The sequence below is a fragment of the Protopterus annectens genome, chromosome 7.part0 (assembly GCF_019279795.1).
Source record: "Protopterus annectens isolate FY-2018-M chromosome 7.part0, PAN1.0, whole genome shotgun sequence".
Lineage (NCBI taxonomy): Eukaryota > Metazoa > Chordata > Ceratodontiformes > Protopteridae > Protopterus > Protopterus annectens.
The window spans coordinates 276425049-276449051 of record NC_056739.1 but is presented as its reverse complement, the minus strand read 5'-3'; the positions used below and the strand labels follow the sequence as shown (position 1 = coordinate 276449051).

The 24003-nt window shown below is 42.8% G+C and overlaps 1 protein-coding gene across 3 annotated transcripts in view; it reads right to left on the bottom strand.

Moving 5' to 3' along the window:
• Nucleotides 1–24003, bottom strand: part of LOC122806392 (forkhead box protein P4-like) — a 1692547-nt gene that overhangs the window by 111440 nt on the left and 1557104 nt on the right. The gene's annotated exons all lie outside the window — the stretch shown is intronic.

The window sequence follows — 24003 nt, the reverse complement described above, 5'->3', positions numbered from 1 at the left end:
CAAGACATTCAAAAAGTACCGCCAACAACTGTATAAATAGTACGTGCACAGCGTAGCTTAATGGTTAGTTAAGTTAAAGTAACAGTAACAGTAGGGTTGAATGAACACTGTAACATCTCCTGTATTTTAAAGATGAGGAATTATATGAGATGACATTAGGGTACATACAGACTTTTTATTATGTTTGATAAAGTTTATACACACTTTTATGTTTTTAATTATTACACACTAGTTTGGTTTATGTACATATTTTCACAGTTTATTGCTAGTTTTCATTTATTATTATTTTTACTTTCAACTTACTGCATTTTTGTTGCTAATATTTTTATTTGGTTATGGTCCTGTTTGGACCATACCAGATAATAGAATTGCATTAGGTATTTATGTGTAGTAATACATCAAATTGAAGGCAATTTGTATTTTGGTTATTGCATTCTCGCTGATATCTACCTTGTTATGATTTTTTATATTTGCCTACACTAGACAATAGAATTATGTTAGGTTTTTACGTGTAGTAACTTATTAAATTGAAGACAATTTGTATTTTTAGGGTCTTATATTTTTAATTATTTGTACTAACATTAATCGAGTGTTGGGTTAGTTGATTTTAATAGTACTGAATGAGTTTATATTAACAGCACTTTAAACAACATTGTTACATGTAGACCTAGAAATATGTGTTATATTTATTACACATATTTTTACACACTGGTTTTTGATGAGCGCACAGATAGGCTTTGATGTACTGTTACTTTAACTTAACTAACCATTAAGCCACGCTGTGCACGTACTATTTATACAGTTGTTGGCGGTACTTTTTGAATGTCTTGTTCTGAAGTAGCTGTAGTTTTAACTACGGCGAAAACGCTCTTTTTTTGAATAATAAACAGCGTTAAACTGTAACTTGAAGTAACGTTTTCTGGATAAACTGTAACGCTTTTAGCTTTTTCCTTTTTGGAACTATGTTCACTGGATACGGTTTGATTTTTTTGTGCCTTTTCGTCCTGGCTCCAGGAAGAGTAGGAGTTGGCGTCTCTTCTTTGCAATGGAACAAAACAATATTATATCACACATTTACCTAGTATTAAAGACTGATTTTATAACCTGCTGCACTTTAAAGTGATATTACTGGGTAACTGCTGAAATTCCTAGGAACATAACTGACCTTAGACTGGGGGGGGGGGGGTAATTCCTTGTCTGAAGTTGAAATAACTCAGAATATTCCTCCTATTCCAGAGTACAGCTATTTCAAATTTTATATTATAGTTCGATTCTCGGCTTGGCTTGGGAGTGCCTTCTGTGTGGAGTCTGCATGTCCTCCCCGTGGTTGGGTAGCATTCGAAAGACATGTGTGCGTAAATGGGTGTGCCTTCGTTGAAGGTTGGGCATCGAGCTGGCACCTCAGCGTTTCGTAAAAATCTACTGCCAATTATTAGCGGACCGGAGTTCCACTGTGGCGACCACTTACCGGGAAAAAGCCGAAAGACAAATATACACATATATATATATATATATATATATATATATATATATATATATACACACACACACACACACACACACACACACACACACACACACACACACACACACACACACACACGAGTATGAAAATGCAAAACCCTCATACCCAATAAAAAGTTAAAACAAAACAGTGACTTGAAATTCACATTTTTTGAATTACAGTTTATTTTTTACACATTTGTAATCTGTGATTTTTGGTAGCAACTCAAGCTCTGGAAAATTACCTATAACAATTGTCATCAGCACTCCCCCCCCCCCCCCCATTTTTTACACGGGATGCTGGTGTGACATCAGCATTTGTCAATGTGACCAAATCACCTAGGGCCAATGTTTACACTACTGAGTGACCAGTCCTGATGTAGCCTATAACACTCATTCTCATTTGATTCATAAATCTTTATCTTAAACATTTTTATATTTTTGCTGACTTAAATATCATTTTATAACTTATGCCAGTTTGCCGCTAACTAGATGGCAAACTTATATCCATAACTAGTCACACTGTATTTGGGGACCACATCTGCCCACTGTTATTAGATATACATTTTAAAGGCTCTGACAGGGCATTGTTTTACTGTCTTCCAAGTCCTTATTTGCAAAGCTATCATTGCCAGATGCCTTGGCAAATCTACGTTAACTCACAGTTTGTCTACATCTCTGTATAAGATAAAATAGTCTGCTCTACTCATATCTGTGTTTTTCACATTATCTCTGAGATATTCACATACACGTTTTTATTTCCCTTAATACACTAAAAGAAGGCTTTTTCTCTCATGTTTGTATCAGATTTTCCTTGTAATGCCTCTGATCTATTTTTACGCTAATTCTAATTTTCTTGCCCAGTCTGCTAACTATGGCCTTAACATATATGTTCTTAACTAGAACCTTCCTCAAGCATTTATTTCTCTGCTTCATTAAGCTGACAGTGTGTGTCTACTTGCATTAGCTACTGCTCTGTGGTTCATTTTTCATTATTTTTAATTGCATGATCTCAGCTTTTAAAGAATTCATATTATTTGTGCACTGAAAACAATTCCAAGTAACTTTTTTCCAGATGTTTCCCTGCATTTTTATACGCAAGTGTTGGTACAGTAATTTAATGTGAACTCAGACTTGGTACCAATGGTTACAGTTGTCAAGACAACAGATTGATCTGATCTGAGCCTGGCAAAGGGAGTAAGTGACATCTAATAACTATTTTCCTTTATACAGTTTGGAAAGCAAAAATATCTAGGATGTTTTACCACGTGCTAGTATGTTGACTACTTACGTTAGTACATTTTTACAAGAGAATAAGTTAAATATTTTCTTGATTTGACTTATGATGTCCACCATCTCCTGCTTGTTTCCTGGGAGATTAAGAGCCCTGGTTATAATATAAATTTGACAGATCACACAATAGTAATAATGCAGTACTTTACTTAGCTGATTTTCCTGATGGTTTATAAATTCCTACCACAGACAATGCTCGTCTATAAAGTTACACCAATACATTTAATTTTGTTCTTTTCATTGTAAAATAATTTTCACACTGAGCTAATCGAAGGAAGGACACTGAGCAAACTCGGAGCTATAATATATAACATTAAGTATCCTGTTTTTTGTTTATTTTGTTCTTTATTTCTTTATTTATAGCACTTTGTGTACTGTGTATTTTTCTAGCTAGTTTCACTGTGTGTGAGGTATTAACTGGAAATTGTCCACTTTTATTAAGCATCTGTTGGGTTGTTTGTTTCTGATAACTTGTTGCAGTTAAACTCTTTTTCTAGAGGCTCCTTTAGCTGTTTAAAACTTTCATTTAAAGGCTCACTGCTGCTTTTCAGCTGTGAGAAACATTTCTGCAGTTTGTTTCTTAGTAGTGGGGATATTTGTAACATTTCCATATTCAGGCTTGTATTTGGGCCTAGTGTTTGTGGAGGCTGTGTGTCTGAGCACATATTCAGGGACATCTTGGTTTAGCCAAAGCCATCAGACATTTCAGTGAGAGAGAATTGTTTGAGATCATTGGTTGACTGAGGTCACCTGGACTACAGCTTAGACTAAGCACCTCATTGGTTCTTTTGAGATTTCTTTCTTAAAAGCTGTCTCAGGTTTCAGCTTTCTGTTACCTAAGAAGTTCAGTTGTGAGTGTTCTGCCATTTCACACTGAGCTAATCGAAGGAAGGACACTGAGCTTTGCAGTTGCCTGCCCCTAGTGTAAATTTGATCTGGGACCCTCCTCCCAGTCTAGTGTCATTACCTCATTCTACCCAGTACAGGGAGAACATTTGAGAAGGCCAATCAGCTTAGTTTCTGCTACTCCTTTCTCTCTTTCCACTAAAAAAAAAAAAAAAAAACTTTTTCTAAGCTTGTTTCCTGCCTTTCCTGTGGGTAGTCTAGCCTGGATATAGATTTGCTGTGTCCAGGACTATTTGTAGGCTTCTAGGGCCCAAGCTTTTCTGTGTTGGAGGGAAGCCTTCTAGCTTAATTTTGTTTCTTAGAACTAGCCAGTTTTTTGTTTCATCACTTGTTCAGAACTTATTGTAAGCACTTAATAAGCTACAAATTACTACAGCACTCAACTTTCTTCACTGTCTAGTGGAAAACAGTTTCTAGTATTTAACAAATAAGCACCTATCCAGGCATGTGTAAGGGTCAGCCCCCAGTGTTTTCCTGTCTACCTGATGAATCTGGGCATCTTGGGGCAATGCAGTAATTGCGTCATGTACACAGACAATGCTCTCCTCCAACCACCCAACACTACAACCTGTGAGAGATGCACTTATATAGCCAAACTGGAAGCAAAGCTCTCTTCACCCAAGACTGGACTAGACAGTCAAGAGGAGAAGGTAAACACTTGCACCACACCACACTCAGCACATAGTTCCTCAAAACCTACACCACCAAAACACACACATAGAAACACAAAACACACACCTACATTCACGGAGGCTCTCAGTAAAAACCTGCCCAAGCAACAGGGACATCCAAAGCAGAACACAAGCAACCTCCAACCCCCAACACAACACAAATGACACATAGCCCACAAACTCAGTGTGCCACTCAACCACAGCTCATAAGGCATAACAACGTACCCAACACTCTAGTCATAGGTGACTCTATAGTCAGGCACACTGATGTTCCACTCACCAGGCTAAACAAGGAGAAAGTTACTGACAGCTGCCTGTCGGGTGCCAGGATCCGCCACATAATGCATGCACTCAGGTCACTCCACAACAAGTACAAATATGACTCTGTCATTGTCCATGTTGGTGTGAATGACCTGAGATGTACCTCCTTGGACTACATGAAAAGGGACATGGAGGAGCTGCCCGATCTTGTAGCCCAGGCAGGTATGACCCTAGCCCTAAGTAGCATCCTGCCATCACCCAGAATGATACCACAGTACAAGGACAAAATGATTGACTTCAACAATTGGCTACACTTCTGGTGTCATTCTAAGGGGATCCAGTATCTGGTCTGCCTGGGATGACATGATTGACAAGCCACGATGCTTTGCCAGAGATGGCCTGCACCTGTCGCCCCTGGGATTCCGGATACTGGCTAAGGCTCTAGCCACCCCTATAGTGCCTTTTTTAGGCAAGGTTCAAATGACAAATTCACCACCCTAACAGGTACAGGCAAGAAGAATCTGAGGGTATTGCTACTCAATGCTAGAAGTCTAAACCTCAAAATGCACTCTCTCGAGGCACTCCTTAAAATGGAGAACATCGACATCTGTGCAGTGACAGAGACCTGGTTCAAGGCTCCAGAGAGTACCCCTGCATTACCAGGCTATAATTCATACCACACCTTTCAGCCACCTAACCTGGACCGAAACACTAAAGGCGGAGGCGTGTCCATATTCATTAAGGATATCCACACCTCCAGGCTAGTTGCTCAGCATAATGCATCCGAGATTATCCAAGTGCAACTAACTCTGGTCAAGACCGCAATCCAAATTGTAGCTTGCTACAGATCCCCCAACATGCCCCAGGATTCCCACTCCTCATTTCTTAATACACTGGAAAATATTAGGGTACAACCTAACACCCTAATAATGGGTGATTTCAACTACCCTACCATTAACTGGGAAAACGACTCATGTACCAACTGTTGTGCTCAACGTTTTCTGGAATTCATAAATTCCAATGCCATGGATCAACTTATCCACACCCCCACCAGGGGCAGCAATATCCTAGACCTGGTTATTACCAACATGGGCAACCGGTGCTCCACACCAGAGGTCAATTCCTCGTTGGTCAGATCCGACCATAAGCTAATCACCCTAGACATCCACCCCCCACCCCCCCCCCCAATTAGGGAAACCACAGTAAAAAATTTCTCCGAAGCCAACTTCACGCTTCTTAAGACAGAAGTAGCAAACTTCATGACACCCATGCTGACGGACAATAGAGGTATGACTGCTGAATCCTACACAAATGCACTTTATAAGCACTTACATGAGTGCATGGATCGTGCAATCCCTAACAGAACCAAGATGCTATCCTCCAAAAAAAGGAAGCCAATCTGGTGGTTCCCTGCCATAAACAAACTATACAACAGAAGAAAGAAACTGTTGCAAAAAAGAGTAAAATCCCATGATTGGAGAAACTCCCTGGTCAGCTTCAGTAAGAAGCTGAGATCCCTCATAAAATCCTCCAAAGCTAGTTATGAAAACAAAATCGCCACTGACTCTAAAGACAACCACAAAGCATTCTATAGCTATGTCAAAAATCTCAATGGCAACACTCAGATCTGCTCTGAGTTACAGCACAATGGCACTAAATATACAGAACCAACGGATATTGCCAACATCCTGGCAGATAGGTTCAGTGCTAACTTTACCCCTCTGTCATCCCCTAAAGGGCCCATCTCTATACCAGAAGAATGCAAAGTTCCTGTAATCACAGCTGCACAAGTAAAAAAACACACTATCCAAAGCCAAGAACACAGAATCCATGGGACCTGACGACATCCCAGGCTGTGTTCTACATGAACTACGGAACAAACTGGCACCCCACCTAAGTACCATGTTCAATCATAGCCTCACCTCAGGCTATGTGCCCAGTGAATGGCAAACAGTGACAGTTATTCCACTCCACAAAGGGGGAGACATCACAGACCCCAGAAACTAACGCCCCATTAGCCTAACGAGCCTGGTCTGCAAGGCTATGGAGCGTATCATCATGGAACTTATAAACAATGACATTGGTAATCTCCAAAATCAGGACCCCCACCCAGTTCGGGTTTGTAAAAGGCAGATCATGTCTCCTAAACCTGATAGACTTCTTTGAAGCAGTCACCAAAGCTGTACATGAGGGTAAGGTGGTTCACACAGCCTATCTAGATCTCGCCAAGGCTTTTGACACCATCCTCCACTCTGGAATTATAGATAAATTCACTAAACTAGGTATAAATCCCTATGTCACAAGAAGGGTTGCCAACTGTCTCAATGACAGAACCCACACTGTGAAAGTAGCAGACTAGAAATCCAGCTTCAGACCAGTGACAAGTGGAGTACCACAGGGTTCAGTCCTGGGTCCTCTCCTGTTTGGTATCTACTTCTCTGAAGTACAGGCCAACACAGAAGGTCTTTGGCTGATGAAGTTCGCAGATGACTGCAAACTAGGAACCATAATCAAAACTCCAAAAGATGTGGACATCCTACAAAAGGGCCTTGCTGAGACAGATGCCTGGTGTCAAAGTCATGGCCTCAAGCTCAATGCCAAAAAGTGCATTGTCATTCCTTTTGGTAAAAACTCAGTACCCATGAACTACCACATAGGTGGTAGTCTACTTAACACCAAAAGTGTGATAAGAGACCTTGGGACACAGGTGGACAGTAGTCTCTCCTTTGATAATCACATCGCCACAGTAGTCAGGAAATCCTCACACACATGGCACACCTCATCACAAAAGGTTTCTCATCCAGGAAAAAAGAGGTCATTGTTTCCCTCTACTCGTCACTCATTAGACCCATTATAGAGTACAATGCCCCTTTTGGTATGTACCTCACAAGACATCTACAACAGCTGGAAAGGCCACAGAAATACCTCACAAAGAGGATTACCGGTCTCAAAGAGATGCCCAATGCAGACCGTCTCAAAAAACTGCAGCTTTACTCCGTTTCATATCGCCTACTCAGAAGCGATCTCTGCCTAACACACAAAGCTATGTCAAACCCAGAGCTTTTAGACATGCTCCACTTAAAGAAATCCCAATCCCTAAGAGCTACACGCTCTAGGGACCTAAACCTCGTCACCACAATAAACAGAACATGCTGGAAGGATAGATTCCTGTCCCAGAGACTTCCTATACTCTGGAACACACTACCTATCTATATCAAACAAAGCTCCTCATTAGCACTGTTCAAGAAAAATCTTGATGACTGGATGGGAGATAGGAAATTCACCCCTAGGATCACTTCTGTGGCTCTCCTCGACAGTGGCACAGGAAAATAATTTTCTTGGGTGGCGAAAGCCAGGGTACCTTTGGCTAGGCTTATATGGGCCCTAGGGCCAATAGCCTAGTACCTACCTATGAACCTATAAGACTGTTAGGCATATATTTTCCTTACTAACATTATTTTACTTCAATGCTAGTTGTTTTATGCCTACAACAGCAAAACACATTAAAGCTATTCATAACTGCTAACCACATTCTCTCTCTCTCACCTATGTTTTTGTTTTTATAGTCATATTCACCTTATTGATCTACAACAAATCTAAAAGTAAAAGGACCTTATTGTTGAAGCTATAAATATTTATTGTTAAAAATACCATTTCTTGATCTATGTCCAGTTTTTCACATGAAGTATTGAAAATCTGGACTCACTTCATTTATGTTTTTCAAAATATTTCTCTCCAGGTTCTCTTCCCTGATTTTGTCAAAAGAATTTTATCTGGACTTGTAATGTGATGTTTTTGTTAGCTGTATGAACTGGAAACATAATTCTTACCTTTCAGTGATGTCAACATTCTTAAATATATGTTAACCTAATCAATCCTGTGATTAACATTCGATTCAGCAGCACCCCTATGTACTTACTCCAAAAAGGACAGTTTGGGTCATACAGAGTACACTGATGTTTACAGCTCTCTAATTTATCAAGGTACTACCAATGGTTCTCTAGATATCATTCATGGCACTATGTACAACTATACTGTTAAATATTCTTTTGTCAAGTATTAATGTACTGTAAGGCCATTGAAATGTCTTCTACTCTGTCACTGGGTACAGTTTCCACAATTCTCTGAAAACTATGCTTCCTAAATATATATCACTCAATCACTGACACATTAACAACTGTTATTACAGCCTGCCACTCTGTAATAATGAAGATTTATTGTAATCAGTGACCTGTTCAATAAGTGGAACATTCCAGTTAACTTCAAGAAATGGGTCCATGACAGAAGAACGAAACACCGGATCACCAATGACCACATCGCTGAGACGACATCGCCGATGGCAGACATCCCCAACAAAAGGTAAGTGAAGTAATTACGGAACGGAACACATTCCAGCTCCCGTAACACAGACAAAACACACATTAAAATGTGTACAGAAGGGGAGAAAGCCCCCCTGCAACCCCCACACTCCCCTTCTTATATATACCAACTCTGAGATCGCACTACAGTGAAGGAATGGGACTAACTCCCATTCCGCACTACTCACCATTGTCAGGGATGTCTGCTGTCTGCGATGTCGTCTCGGCGATGTGGTCGTCGGTGATCCGGCATTTCATTCTTCTGTCGTGGACCCCTAGAAATGCCCGTTTCCTTCTCTCTCATTTTTTTAATGTCCATTAGACTCTAGGTCCTTGTTATACTCATTGTCTTTCTCTTCTCCCTGCATGGGTGTGTAATGTGATCGTGTGTGCGTACACACAAGCAAACATACTTTTAAAAGAATTCCTCTTCTAAAAGAAGGCAACCACCAACTATTCCACTAAGAGACCAGTTCAGATGACTAATGAAGTACTTGCTTGCAACAATAAATTCAACTCATGTAGCCTTACTTGGTCCCAAGTTGTCTCCCTCATCTTGCACTGATGTAAAGAAGTACCTCTGCATCATGTGCATGTGCATGTGTATGACATATATGTCCATATGCTCTGAGAACTCTTTAGATAAATGCAGGTCCAAGACAGGAGCTAACACACTAAGACCCCAGGAAACAGAAACAAACATCTCGAACCAAAAATGATAACATGATGCCCAGAGATTCCTTGAATTCGTCAATGCAAATGCCTTGAACCAGTTGATTGACACACTCACAAGAGATGAAAATATCTTGGACTTGGTATTAACCAACATGGGTAACCACTGTAGCATCCCTACAGTGTCATCATCCCTGGTAAGATCCTACCACAAAGCAGTCACTTTCAAAGTCACCATCTGCCCTGTTCATGAGTCCCCTAGCTAGGGTCAAACAAAAAAAAAAAACTTCTCCAAAGCTGATTACAACCTCCTGAGGGAAGGTATAAACACAGCTTCACAGCTCCCTCCCCCCCCACAGGAACTGCCACATATGTCCAAACCTACACCAAAGTACTATATGAGCATTTATATAGCTACATGGAATCAGGAATGGAATACTAGACAGGATGAAATCCTCCTCCTTAAGGAAGAGTAAACCTGTCTGGTGGACATCTACAATAAACAAACTATAATAAAAAGAAAAAAAATTGCTGTCCAGGACCAAGAAGGAACAGGGGCCTAACTGGAAGCAATCGCTCCTTAGCCTGAACAAGCAAATAAGAGCACTAGTGAAATCCTCCACAGCAAACTGGCCAGATCTACTAAAGATAACCATAAGGCCTTCTTCACATATGTCTGCAATCTCAAGGGAAGCATCCAGATCTGCTCAGAACTGGTGGTCAAAGACACCACATACAGAAACGCTGTAGATATAGCCAACCTGCTGGCAGACAGGTCCAGTGAAAACTTCACCTCTCTTTCCCCCTCAACAGTAAAACAGGACATCCCCAGTACCTGCCCCCCAACCCCTTATCTCTAGGGAGCAAGTCATCACTGCCCTCTCAAAGGCAAAAAACACAGCCTACATGGGACCAGACAGCATGCCAGCCTGCATCCTACATGAACTCAGGCAGGAACTTGCAGCACCATTAGGCACCCTATTCAACCAAAGCCTGAGTAGTGGCTTTATCCCAGCTGAGTGGAGGACAGCTACTGTCATTCCTTTGCACAAAAGCGGAGCGTCCACCAATCGAGGAAATTATAGACCCATCTGCCTAACTACTCTGATTTGCAAGGCCATGGAGCGGATAGGCTATGGCTGACCAAGTTTGCAGATGACTGCAATTTGGGTGCTGTCATCAATTACCTTAGTGATGTGGACATCCTCCAAGGTGGTCTCACCCAAACAAATGACTGATGCCAGAAACATGGTCTCAAACTGAATGCCAAAAAATGCATCGTCATTCCTTTGGGGAGAATGACATCCCCACAAATTATCACAGTGACAATAAGGCACTAAGCATGCAATCAGTCGTAAGGGACATGGGAACCCAGGTTGACAGCAAACTGACTTTTGACCACCATATTGCCTCCATTGTAAGGAAAGCTTTCTATATGGTCCACCTGATTAGTAAGGGTATCTCATCCAGGGACAAGGTGGTCATAACATCCCTGTATTCTTCCCTTATAAGACCAATTATTGAATACAATGCCCCTTTCTGCATGTACCTCGCAAAGCACATGCAACAGCTGGAGAGACCACAGAGGTTCCTCAACCGGAGAATGCAGGGCCTCAAGGACAAGGTGGTCATAACATCCCTGTATTCTTCCCTTATAAGACCAATTATTGAATACAATGCCCCTTTCTGCATGTACCTCACAAAGCACATGCAACAGCTGGAGAGACCACCCTCACCCGGAGAATGCAGGGCCTTAAACATCTACTCAACACAGATAGGCTAAAAGCTCTGTCCCTCTACTCAGTCTCCAACAGACTCCTCAGAGATGACCTCTGTCTGGCATACAAAGCAATCTCAGACCCCGCCCTGATGGGACTGCTGCATATCCGCAAGTCAAGCTCCACTCAAGTAACCCACACGCAAGACCTCAACCTGGTCTGTGACATCAACTGGACTTGTTGGTGGGACAGATTTGTGCCCCAGAGACTCCCCTTTTGTGGAATAGACTCCCTCTGCATGTAAAGCAGTGTACCTCATTAAACCTTTTTAAGCGCAACCTGGACAACTGGATGGGGAACAGAAAATACACCTCTGGGATTCCACCTATGTCCTTGCTGGACAGTGGCATAGGGTGCTGACTTGTTGGAATATGGACTAAATTCTTGGCTAGGCTTGTAAGGGCCTCAGGGCCAATAGCCCAGTAACTTTCTATGATCCTAAGGACATTGGCAACCTCCAGAAACTTGATCCCACACAGTTTGGTTTCGTCAAGGGGAGGTCATGCCTTTTAAATTTGGTCGACTTCTTTGAGAGTCACCAAGGGGATAGACGAGGGGAAGACGGTGCACACCACCTACCTTGACCTGGCCAAAGCCTTTGATACTATTCCCCACTCAGGTATAATAGATACACTCTCTCAACTAGGCATCAATCCATATGTCAGCAGATGGGTAGCAAACTGGCTCACTGATAGAACCCACCTAGTCAAAATAGGGGAAGCCACCTCAAGTAGCAAACCAATAACAAGTGGTGTACCCCAGGGATCGGTCTTGGGGCCTCTGCTGTTTGGGATCTACCTCTCGGAGGTGCAAGCCAAATCTTATTGGCTAGGGCTGACCAAGTTTGCAGACGACTGCAAGCTGAGTGCTGTCATCAATTTCCCTAGTGATGTGGACATCCTCCAAAAGGTCTCCCCAAACAAATGACTGGTACCAGAAACGTGGCCTCAAACTGAGTGCCAAAAATGCATCATCATCCCTTTTGGGGAGAGTGACACCCCCACAAATTATCACACTGATAATAAGGTACTAAGCACTCAATCAGTCGTGAGGGACCTGGGCACCCAGGTTGATAGCAATCTGAGTTTTGAGCACTATATTGCCGCCATTGTATGGAAAGCTTTCTACATGGCCCACCTCATTAGTAAGGGTATCTCATCCAGGGGCAAGGTGGTCATAACATCCCTGTATTCTTCCCTTATATGACTCATTATTGAGTATAATGCACCTTTCAGCACATACCTCACAAAGCACATGCAGCAGCTGGAGAATCCAGGGCCTCAAACATCTCCCCTACACAGAAATCTAAAAGGCCTATCCCTCTACTCAGTCTCCTACAGACTCCTTAGAGGTGACCTCTGTCTGGCATACAAAGCAATCTCAGACCCTGCCCTGATGGGACTGCTGCGTATCTGCAAGTCAAGCTCCACTCGAGTAACCCGCACGCGCGACCTCAAATCAACCTGGTCTGTGACATCAACAGGACTCATTGGTGGGACAGATTTGAGTCCCAGAGACTCCCCATTGTGTGGAATAGACTCTCTCTCCATGTAAAGCAGAGAATCTCATTAAATCTTTTAAGCGCAGCCTGGATAACTGGATGTAGAACAGAAAATACACGCCTGGGATTCTACCTGTGTCCCTGCTGGACAGTGGCATAGGGTGCTGGCTTGTTGGAACATGGGATAAATTCTTATCTAGGCTTGTAAGGGCCTCAGAGGCAATAGCCTAGTAACTTCTTATGAGCCTATGAAATGACCTGCACAGTATATCACCTCTGCTGTCTACCCTCCTGTCAGACACTGTTATCTTGTAAATTACCTCACTACTGTAGCCTTTCCAACAGTATCTACACCATGGTGAGCAGCCAACACTTCAGCCAGCAAATGGTAAAATCAGAAAAAAAGCCACTCAGTCTAGGAATTAACTCAGGAACAGGGAGGATGGAGGGTCACAACATAAAGTAACAAAAAACAACAACAAAAAAATAGGAGCCTCAAGCTAAAAATGTTAATGTAACAGATTGTGCAATTTTAAAAGCTGAAGTGCACAACATCTCACCTTAGCTGGTTACTACCCTGGCAAAAATAGTTCTTTTATGAATTATTGCACAGCAGTAGGTTTCTCTAAGCTGCCATCATAACATGGCATGAACAGTTCAGCTATCAAAATCAAGAAAAAAAACTCATTCTGGAAGCTGTTAGATAATGGACCAGGGAACTTTTTAGCTTGCAAGTATTTAAGCAAAATCAAAGCAAACATTTGCTGTTCAAGGAACACAAATAGTTTCCACTCATCCATCACAGCCTTAGAAGTGACTAGGATGTGTTATTCATAAACAGAACATCTAGGTTTGATGGCAACAAGCTTTCTGAATACTTCAAAGAGCATCTGTCTTATTTTGCAGTATTATGTTTTTGGTCCATTTGACAACCCTTTCTACCAGCCCAAACTCCCTCACTGCACCCAACATAACTGGATACAGTACACCACATACACCCTTAGCAGTATTCAAGGTATAGATGGAGGAGGCCTTTAGTCTCACTCATATCCACTTCCTGAGTTAAAGCTTCCAGTGTACTGTTGGCCTCCACCACTGCTTTCTCACACTCACTGTGTGACTTCTTAGAATAACTATAACTCCTGTATCCTTTTCTACTTCCATCAGAAAAGTACAGTTGTGTAAGAACTTACCATAAAGTACAGTTTTGTACCTACCATAAATGTAGATGTTCGAGTGTATATACTGTTGCAGTCATCACACTTGGGTTATCCTGCCGTCAGACGGTCCCGCAGTTGGCCGAATCCCAAAGTCTTGGTCCAGTGTCAGTTGTCGTCGCTTCTTCCCTGACGTCAGTGCGACAGGGGGATAAAAGAGGCAGCCGACGCCATTTTCTTCAGTTTTTCTTGCCCCAGATGTCAGGTGCCCCCAAGTAGGAAGGTAATACAAATAACTATGCAAAAATATCTTAGTAGGTAAACAATAGTATTAGCTGTTAGCAAATACTCCATATAGGCGTACATCCAATAGATTTGATGTACATGGAGTTATAACTAACACCCTGGTATGTAGAGGGGATGGTGGGAGGGTAACCTGGACTGCAGCAGTATATACACTCGAACATCTACATTTATGGTAGGTACAAAACTGTACTATGTTCATCGTGTTATACTGCTGCAGTCATCACACTTGGGTTGAATCCCAAAGCTATGGATGGGTGACTGGTACTAAACTGGGTTAGGTGAAGCTAGGATGCCCTGCAGAACTGCAGTGGCAAAACCAGCTCTGGTTTTTGAGTATAATGGAAGGTGGTAGTGCTTGGTAAAGGTGTGCACTGAACTCCAAGTAGCTGCCGCCAGAATTTCCTTGGTTGGAACCCCCCGAGAAAGGCTGCTGAGGTTGCTGTAGCCCTGGTAGAATGGGACCTAATATTAACAGGCACTGCTTTCCCATGGTGCGAGTAGCAAAAGCGGATACAATGTGCTATCCATTTGGAGATGGTCTGTTTGGAAATAGCCTTTCCTTGTGAACCTGCAGCATAGGATACAAAGAGTTGGTCAGTTTTTCTGAAGGTCTCTGTCTTATCCAAATAGTAATGTAGCTGTCTGTGAATGTCCAAAGAGTGAAGGAGTCTTTCACCTTTATTCTGGGGGTTTGGATAAAAGGTGGGTAAATGAATGGTCTGATTCAAAGCCACACTGGATACTACCTTTGGCATAAAGGTAGGGTTAGTTCGTAAAGAGACTCTGTCCTAATGGAAAATGATGAAAGGTTCCACTGCCATAAGTGCCTGTAGTTCTGAGACTCTGCGTGCTGAGGTGATAGCCAGCAACAGAGCTGTTTTCCATGACAAGTATTGTAGTTCTGCTGAGAAGGCTGGTTCGAAAGGAGGCAGTGTTAATTTTTCTAAAACAAAGTTGAGGTCCCAAGCTGGCGTTGGGAGGGTTTTCTGGGGGGTCTTATATTCTTAGCCCCTCTGAGAAACTGCCTTAGTAAAGGGTGTGAGAATATGGGAGGATCTGTATTATATCGACCTGAAATGGCTGAAGCATGGATCTTAATGGATGAGAAAGAAAGGCCTTTGTGTAGCATCTCAGTTAAGTATTGCAGTATTTGAGGAATGTTTGGTATCCAAGGATTTTGGCCTTTAGCCTGGTTCCATGCACAAAATCTTTTCCATTTGTCTGAGTAAGTTTTTCTGGTGCTGGGCCTCCTGGCCTACAAAATGACATTCAGGATGTCCTTTGAGAGAAGTGTTGATTGATAATTCAAGGTATTCGCCATGCAGCTAAATTTAAAGTCCTGAGCTGACTGTGAAGTATCTGAGAGTTTTGCTGAGTCAACAGAAGTGGGAATTGAGGTAAGATCCATGGAGGGCTGTGAGTCAAGGTCCTTAGTAATGGGTACCAGTGCTGACGTGGCCAGTCCGGAGCAATGAGGATCATTTGAGGTCTCTCTGATCTGACTTTCAGTAATACCGTGGTCAAGAGAGGTAGTGGTGGGAAGGCATACACTGTCAATGTTGTCCAACTGAATGATAGGGTGTCCACTTTCCAGGCTAGGGAATGATAAGTCCTTGTGCAAAATTTCTGTAGTTGGCAATTGTTGTTGGAGGCAAATAGATCTATGTCTGGGCGTCCCCACCTTTGAGTTATCATTGAAAATACTTGTGGGTGTAGTCTCCACTCGTGAGGATCTGCCAAATTTCTGCTTAATTCGTCTGCCAATATGTTTTCCTTTCCTGGCAGGAATTGTGCTTGTAGTTGCACTTGGTAGGTCAAAGCTGTGTTCCATAAGGTCATAGCCTGTCTGCATAAAGGGTAGGAGTGTGTTCCTCCCTGTTTGTTTATGTACCACATAACTGTTGTGTTGTCTGTCCTTATTAGAAGTTGTCCTGGATGCAAGAGGTCCTTGAAGGCTGTCAGTGCATTTTGCACAGCTAGCATCTCCTTTTGGTTGATGTGAAGATGCATTTGTTTTGCAGACCATTTGCCCTGTATGCACTGTCCTGCCATGTGTGCTCCCCAGGCGTAGTCTGAAGAATCTATTGTCATGGTTTGGTTTGCTGGAGGTAAGACGAAAGGAAGACCCTTGTTTGTTTGACATGCTTGAGCCCACCATAGGAACTCTTTTTGAAGGCAGGGAATGATAGGTATATTTGTTTCGAGGCTGTGCCTGTGTTGAGACCATACACTTTTCAGGTGCCATTGTAATTTTCTCATATGCAGCTTTGCATATGGGATTAGTTGGATGCATGTTGCCATGAACCCCAATGCCTGCAGGATTTTCCTTGCAGTGAGCTGAGTAAAAGTTGCTATCTTTTTGAAGTATTGAGTCAATTGTTTTTGTTTGTCTGGCATGAGGTAAGCCATCTGGGCCATTGTATTTAAGCTGGCACCCAGGAATATTATCTGTTGCGAGGGTATTAGTTTTGACTTCTTTTTGCTTACTGTGTACCCTAGGCAACTGAACAGCTGTGTTACAAAAGCCAGATGCTGTAATAGAATGTCCTTGCTGTCCTCTTGAATCAGGCAGTCGTCCAGATATGGATAAATTTGTATTCCTCGTTGTCTGCAATATGCAATTACTGATGCCAGGCATTTCGTAAATACTCTGGGTGCAGTAGATAAGCCAAAGGGCAATGCAGAGAATTGATAATGCGTTGTACCTGCCAAAAATCTGAGGTATCTTCTGCAATCTTGTCTGATAGGGACATGCAGGTATGCCTCTTTGGGGTCCAACATTACCAGCCAAGACTCCTTGCCCAGCATGGGAAGGAGCTGCTGTAGTGTGAGCATTTTGAATTTGGGTACCTCCAGGTATGTGTTCAGATGGGCCTCCAGGTGTTGTCCTTTCTTGGGACTAGAAACAGTCTTGAGTAAAAACCTTGACCTTGCTCTATTGTAGGAACCTTTTGAATTGCTTTCATATCCATGAGAGCTGAAATTTGCATTTGAGCCTCTGCCCATTGGTTTGGAGGCAGATTTGGCATGCCTCTCATCCGAGGTAAAGTGTGGAAATGAAATCTGTAGCCTCGGGTAATAATGTCCAGAATCCATTTGTCCTTTGTTATGATGCGCCACTTTTGTGGAAATAGAGCCAGTTTCCCTCCCAAAGGTGCTGCCAGGGCAATTTTGCTTGGCAGGCGAAGAGGGAAGTCATTGTGTTTGTTTCCTGAAGGGTTGAGATCTTTCATCTCCACCTCTTTGAGTTGCTGTATGCCAATGTCTAGGCCTGAAAGAACCTTGTGGCTGGCCTCTGCCCCTTGGGTGCCTGTACCTAGCTCTTTGGGGTCTGTCTGATGCAGGAAAGGACCAGTTTTTTGATGGCCAGTTTCTGCTGAAACGAGGAGGTTGTACCTGTAAAAAATCTTTAACTGTTTGCATAGATTTTGCCTTTTCTTCCATTTTCTTCAAAACTTCCTCTGCTTTGACACCAAATAACACATCTTTCTGCAATGGGGCATCCAATACCTTTGCTTTGACATGTTCTGGTAAGGCTTGTTCTTTAAGCCAAGCATGCCTACGTATGACAGACCCTGTGACAGCTGCTCTACATGAGGCTTGCAATGAATCAAAACCACACTGTAAGGTATGTTTTTCCACCTGTTCTGCTGCATGCAGCAAGTCCTGCATCTCTTTCAAATCTAGTTGATCTGAGGGATCAGCTTCTGCTTTAACTGTATAATCAAATACTGTTGGTATTTTAGCATGTGGAATTGGCTGTTTAATGCCCTCATGGCCAAAGTGGCAGACGTATACACTTTCTTTCCCCATCTTTCTAATGCTCTGGAATCTCTTTCAGAAGGAAATGGATTCTTAGCAGTAGAGGCCTTAACCACTTTGGGACCCTGGGAAATGGTTTTGGTGTCTGCATTAGGGCTTTTGTAAAGAAACTTATGAGTATCAGGAACTCGGTAGTATCTGTCTAGTTTAGCTGGTGCTGGAGGTAAGGAATCTGGGTTTAAACTGGATTCAGAGAAAACATCATCCAAAATGTCTAAAACTGGAGGAATTGCCAGGGGTCTATGCTGTGGAAGAAGAAGAAACTCACTGAGTCTTTTCTTGGAGTCAGAGTAATCTTGGCCTTCCCAGTGGAAGTGTTCCCTCATGGTGTGTAAAGTTTCCTCAAAAGAGTAGTCTTCAGGGGGGGAGACTGAGGGGAATGGACTCTTCAGCATCTGAGTCTTCATAAGGAGGGAAGGAGTAATCCTGGTCGTCAGAGATGCCTGAGGAAATGGATAATCTTACTCCAGTCTAGGCCTTTTGTCAGGTGGGGGTTGGGATCCCCTGATAAGGGTAATTAAATCCTCAGCCATCTTAAGCATCTGTTTTTTAGGCATAGAAGCCTGTGGGGGGGGGGGGGTGTGTGGCCCCAGTTTTCTAACTTTCAATGGGGCTTTGAGCGTAGCATAAGGCTTGGCAGAGGCAGTTTTCGGTTTGAAAACACCCTCTGAGACCAAAGGCATATCCAAAATTTCCGGATCCCCGTCGGGGGTGGCATCTGAGGAGTGACATGGAACCAGATCCTGAGGCCCAACTGTTTCAGTTTGGGATGTCGTAAAAAATTCTGAATCAGCGGTAGTCAGGGGCTGCGAAGGCACCTCACTGAAAACCGGAGAACCGGTATCAGGCCTTGCTGAGGCCACGGTATCTGGTCTTGGCCTTGGCTGCTGGTCCTTATCTTTGCGTTTTTTAATCATTGCTGATGTCGGTTGCTCTGATGGCATGCTATAGCTAAATTTTCTGCCAAAATAATGCTGGGCGAATTCTGCCCTACGCTTAATTGTATGTTTGTTGAACCTAGCACAAAACTGACAACCAGAGACGTCGTGGTCTGGGCCTAGGCAAGGAATACAATAAGAATGAAAATCCTTATGAGGTATTTTCTTCCCACAAGAAATACAATTATTAACTTTGTCTGACATAGGTCTGAGGCAAGAAAAGTTTCCCCAACGGGGTACTTAGCTTTAGAGAAGACTTCGGGCTGAAACTCGATTCGAAAATTTCAGGAGCTGGCCGACCGGCACTTGCGAACTGCTTCTGCTTCGGGCACCGTGCGGCAAGAAAGACTGAAGAAAATGGCGTCGGCTGCCTCTTTTATCCCCCTGTCGCACTGACGTCAGGGAAGAAGCGACGACAACCGATGCCAGACCAAGACTTTGGGATTCGGCCAACTGCGGGACCGCCTGACGGCAGGATAACCCAAGTGTGATGACTGCAGCAGTATAACACGATGAACATCAGTAGATATCCTTCTCTTTACTGTTGCAGTATCCCTTACAATAGGGATCCCCTGCCAAGGGCAGCCTGGTGTCTGGCGAGGACAGCAAAGCCTTTAGGTTGCTTAAGGTACACTGTACATCACACGTATGCTTCCTTGCATACAGCGTAGGGCATATAAAGGTGATGTCTGGATCTACCATACTCAGAATTGCCAATCCAGGGAGAGGTAACAAGAACATCCTGAAGAAAAAAGAACTGGGGGGTGAACACTAACATTGAAGATAAGGACATCTACTGTTACAGTAAGTTCTTACACAACTGTACTATGTCCTTCCATTTCACTGTTGCAGTATTCCTTACAATAGGGAGAGTGCAAAAGCTCAGCAAGAAGAGGAAGGACCAGCAGAGTTCTCTAGGAACCCATGAAGAATGGTCCTAACAAAGCCAGGTCTAGTTCTGCATATCACATCCAATTTATAGTGCTTGGTAAATGTATGCACAGAAGTCCAGGTAGCTGCCTCACAAATGGAGTTAGTATCCAAACCCTTGAAAAAAGCTACAGAAGAAGCCACAGCCCTAACAGAATGAGGCTTAAGAGAAGAGGAAAGAGTCTTGCCATGAAAGGAATAACAAAAAAAAAAAAAATGGCTTTAAAAATCCAAGAAGAAATAGCTTGCTTGGAAACAGCCAATCCTAAAGATCTAGGATGAAAGGAAACAAGAGAGCTAATCAGATTTATGAAAAGTCTTATCCGAATAAAATCCGAGTTGTCTATGCACATCCAATGTGTGCAGCACCTTTCTCACTAACAGAGTCCAAGACCTCATTCACCACTTAGGGCATTAAAAGGATTAGAACAGAGGGACATCCTGTCCTCAGGAAACACCAAAAAAGGAGGACAGGCCATAAGAGCTTGAAGCTCAGACACCTGTCTAACAGACTTAAGGGCTAACAAAAGTACAGTCTTCCAAGAAAAATGTTGTAAGGAAGTTGAGGCTGCAGGCTCCAAATGAGCCTGGGTCAATTTTTCCATAATAACATTAAGATCCCAGGGAGAAGGCACAGGCTTAATATGAGGGAAACTTTTAAGAAACTGTTTAGCCTCAGAGCTAGAAGCTAAAGGAAGTGATAAAGAAAAACAAGCAGAAATAGCTGATAAGTTGGCCTTAACAGAAGAATAAGCCAACCCAGCATTCAACAGTTCACACAGATAAAACAGAACCACAAGAATATCCACAGAAAGCAAATCCAGGTTACGAGAAAGACACCAAAAAGAAAACCTCTTTCATTTGGATAAGTAGGGTTTCCAAGTTGTGGGCTTCTTGGTCTCCTGCAGAGACCTAATCATGTCCTCAGAAAAAAGGTGTCTGCATGGAATGAAGACTAGATAGGTGCGAGAGATTCCTTGTCTTATGTGAGTAGGTCAACCCTGTGAGGTAACATGATATTGCCCTTGGCTAAATGCAGAAGAGGGCATACATTTTGTCTGGGCCAAAAGGGAGTCACCAGCAAGATTTTGGGAGCATCTTGTTGAATTTTGAACAGGACTTTTGGAATGAGAGGAAGGGGAGGGAAGGCATAAAGAAAGATGCCCTTCCAGGAAAAAGAGAGGGTTTCCACCTTCCAGACCAGAGGACTTGGTACTCTGGTACAAAAAAAGAGGAAGTTGCCTGTTCATAAGAGGAGCCAAAAGATCCACTTGAGGAGTACCCCACTGGTGGGCAATGTCCAGAAACACATCCATGTGAAGCATCCACTCATGGGATTCTGCTATGGACCTGTCAGAGAATCTGCCACAATGTTCTGACCTGATGTAATGTTAACTTGCCTGAAGTATCACAAGATACTAGATAGCTAGTTCCCACACTGGAAGTGCCAACCTACACAGGAGGTAAGACCTAATTTCCCTCCCAACTTGTTGACATACCACATCACTGTGGTATTATTTGTAAACACCTTGAGAGGCTATAGGGAGAATAGACGGTGAAATGCTTGAAGAGCCAGCAGAAGAGCTCTCATCTCTTAGACAATGATGTGGATTTTCCTTTGCTGTGATGACCAAAGACCCTGCACCTTTACAGAAACAAAGAATGCTCCCATCCCATGTCTAAGTGTCTGTGAACAGCTCATGGGAGGGAAGAGGGGGTTGAACCAGGAGTCCAAGACTGAGAGCCAACTGCTAAATCCACCACTGAAATTCCAGCCTGAGGCATGGTTGAAGAGGAAGTACGAAGTCAAAGGGATGAGAATGCTGAAGCCAAATTGACTTTAGAGACCAATGAAGTCTTCTCATGTACAGTTTGGCAAAAAAGGTGCAGAGGAATGGTGGAGGCCATAACACATAGAGCTCTCAGACACTCTCTGGCTGTGATTGAGGGAAGGGGAAAAAGGAACTGGAAGAAGGAAATGAGAGTTAAAGCCTTGGAAGGAGGCAGGGATGCAGCATTGTAACAGACTGGATCCTGTACCCCAGAAACACGTGATCCTGTGAAGGATTCAGAAAGGACTTTCTGAAATTTATAGTGAACCCCAGGCTTTGTAAGAGAAAAATGGCAAAGTGAAGATGCAGCAGTAGAATCTCTTGAGAGGAAGCCTGAAAAAGTAGACTGTCTAAGTAAGGAAAGACCTGTACTGCCCTTAGCCTGCAAAAAGTAATAATAGGAGAGAGGCATTTGGGTGAAAACCCTTGGGGTAGTAGAAAGGCCAAAGGTTAAAGCTGAGAATTAAAAATGCCTGGAAGCAACAGAGAAACGTAAAAACTTCCTGAAACGGGGATGAATGGGGATGTGAAGATAAGCATCCTTGAGATCCAGAGACAATAGAAAAGCCTGAAGAAGCAGCATAAGGAATAAAGGCTAAAGGGACATTTGAAAGGAAGGGACCTTCAGAAAGATGTTTAGGTGAGAGAGATCCCGAATTAGCCTCCACGTGCCTTCTTTTCTGGTGATGAAAAACATTCTGGAGTAAAAACCCTTCCCCCTTTGAGAAACTGGAACTGCCTGAATAGCTCCCTGAGACAAAAGATCCTGAAGCACTTCTTGAAAAAATGCCAACTATTCCTGAGGGGGCTGAGGAATGCCCATGAAAGGGGGAAGAGATTTCCAGACCACATAGTACCCTAGGTTGACAATGGACAGAACGCAGGAATCCTGAGTAATCTTTAACCAAACTGGAAAGGATAGGGAAAGAGAAAGAGGAATGTGGCTGAGAAGAACAGGATAGTCAGACAGCACCTGGTTTGACAAGAAAAGGAGATTTCTGTGTCACAGGAGTTTGGGTAGCTTTAGCAGGAGGAGCTCTTTTCCCATCCTTTTTACCCTTGGGAGGAGAACAAGACTGCCTACGAACAAAGCCCGGCTTATTAGAGTAATTCCTTTGAAACTTGGACATAGGATAGACAAAAACATGTTTCAATTCCTGTAAAGCCTTGCCTTTATCCTGAAGAGACGTAAAACAAATCATCAGCAGCTGCACTGTTTGTTATCCAGAGGGACATCCATCAACTTAGCCTTAGTATTATCAGGCAAAGGTTGAAGCCAAAACCAGGAACAGCTCCTCATCACAGAACCAAAAGCAGCAGCCGTAGAAGAAGCATCTGTTGCATCACAACTTCACATACTAGAATGGCAAGCCACCTGAGAAGAAGTCCCTAACAAGGAGAGAGCAGAATCTTACCCTCAGAATCAGGAAGGTCAGAAATTACCTGACAGCCCAGAGAAAGGAGAGCCAAAATATATCTTGACATACGGGTCTGATAATTGACAGCCCTAAAAGCAAGGGTAGCTGAGGTACAAACCTTCTTACCTAGCCTTTCCACAGTTCTGCTGCCTTTATCAGAAGGAGGTAATTTTGTAGAAGGCAACAAATGAGATGGCTTTTCAGATTTATTTATTTATTTTTATTTTACATTTATTTACCAGGAAGGCTCGACTGGACACAGGTCCATTTTCAGAGGAGTACCGGGGAGAAAAGCTCCACTAATAGTACAATACAATAGATACACATTCACAGGATAAGTCATACATATTCACATAATAAACATTCACAGGATAAGTCGTACAGGAGCTCATTTCAGTTGAAACCACTTACAATAGGTTAATAAGCATTGACAGGATATAATAGTACTGGCAGTTCTTTTACAGTTGAGCATACATTAGTAACTTAGCATTGTGTATAGTAACTATGAGTGAGTTTTATTATTATTATTTTCTTCTCTCAGTTTGAAGGCAAAGAGAGTAGAGGTGGAGAACCATGCCAACATTACATAGTTGGGAGAGACCCAGTAGCAGTGAGTAGTTATGACCTAGCCTGGGGGGAGACATGAACATAGTCAGT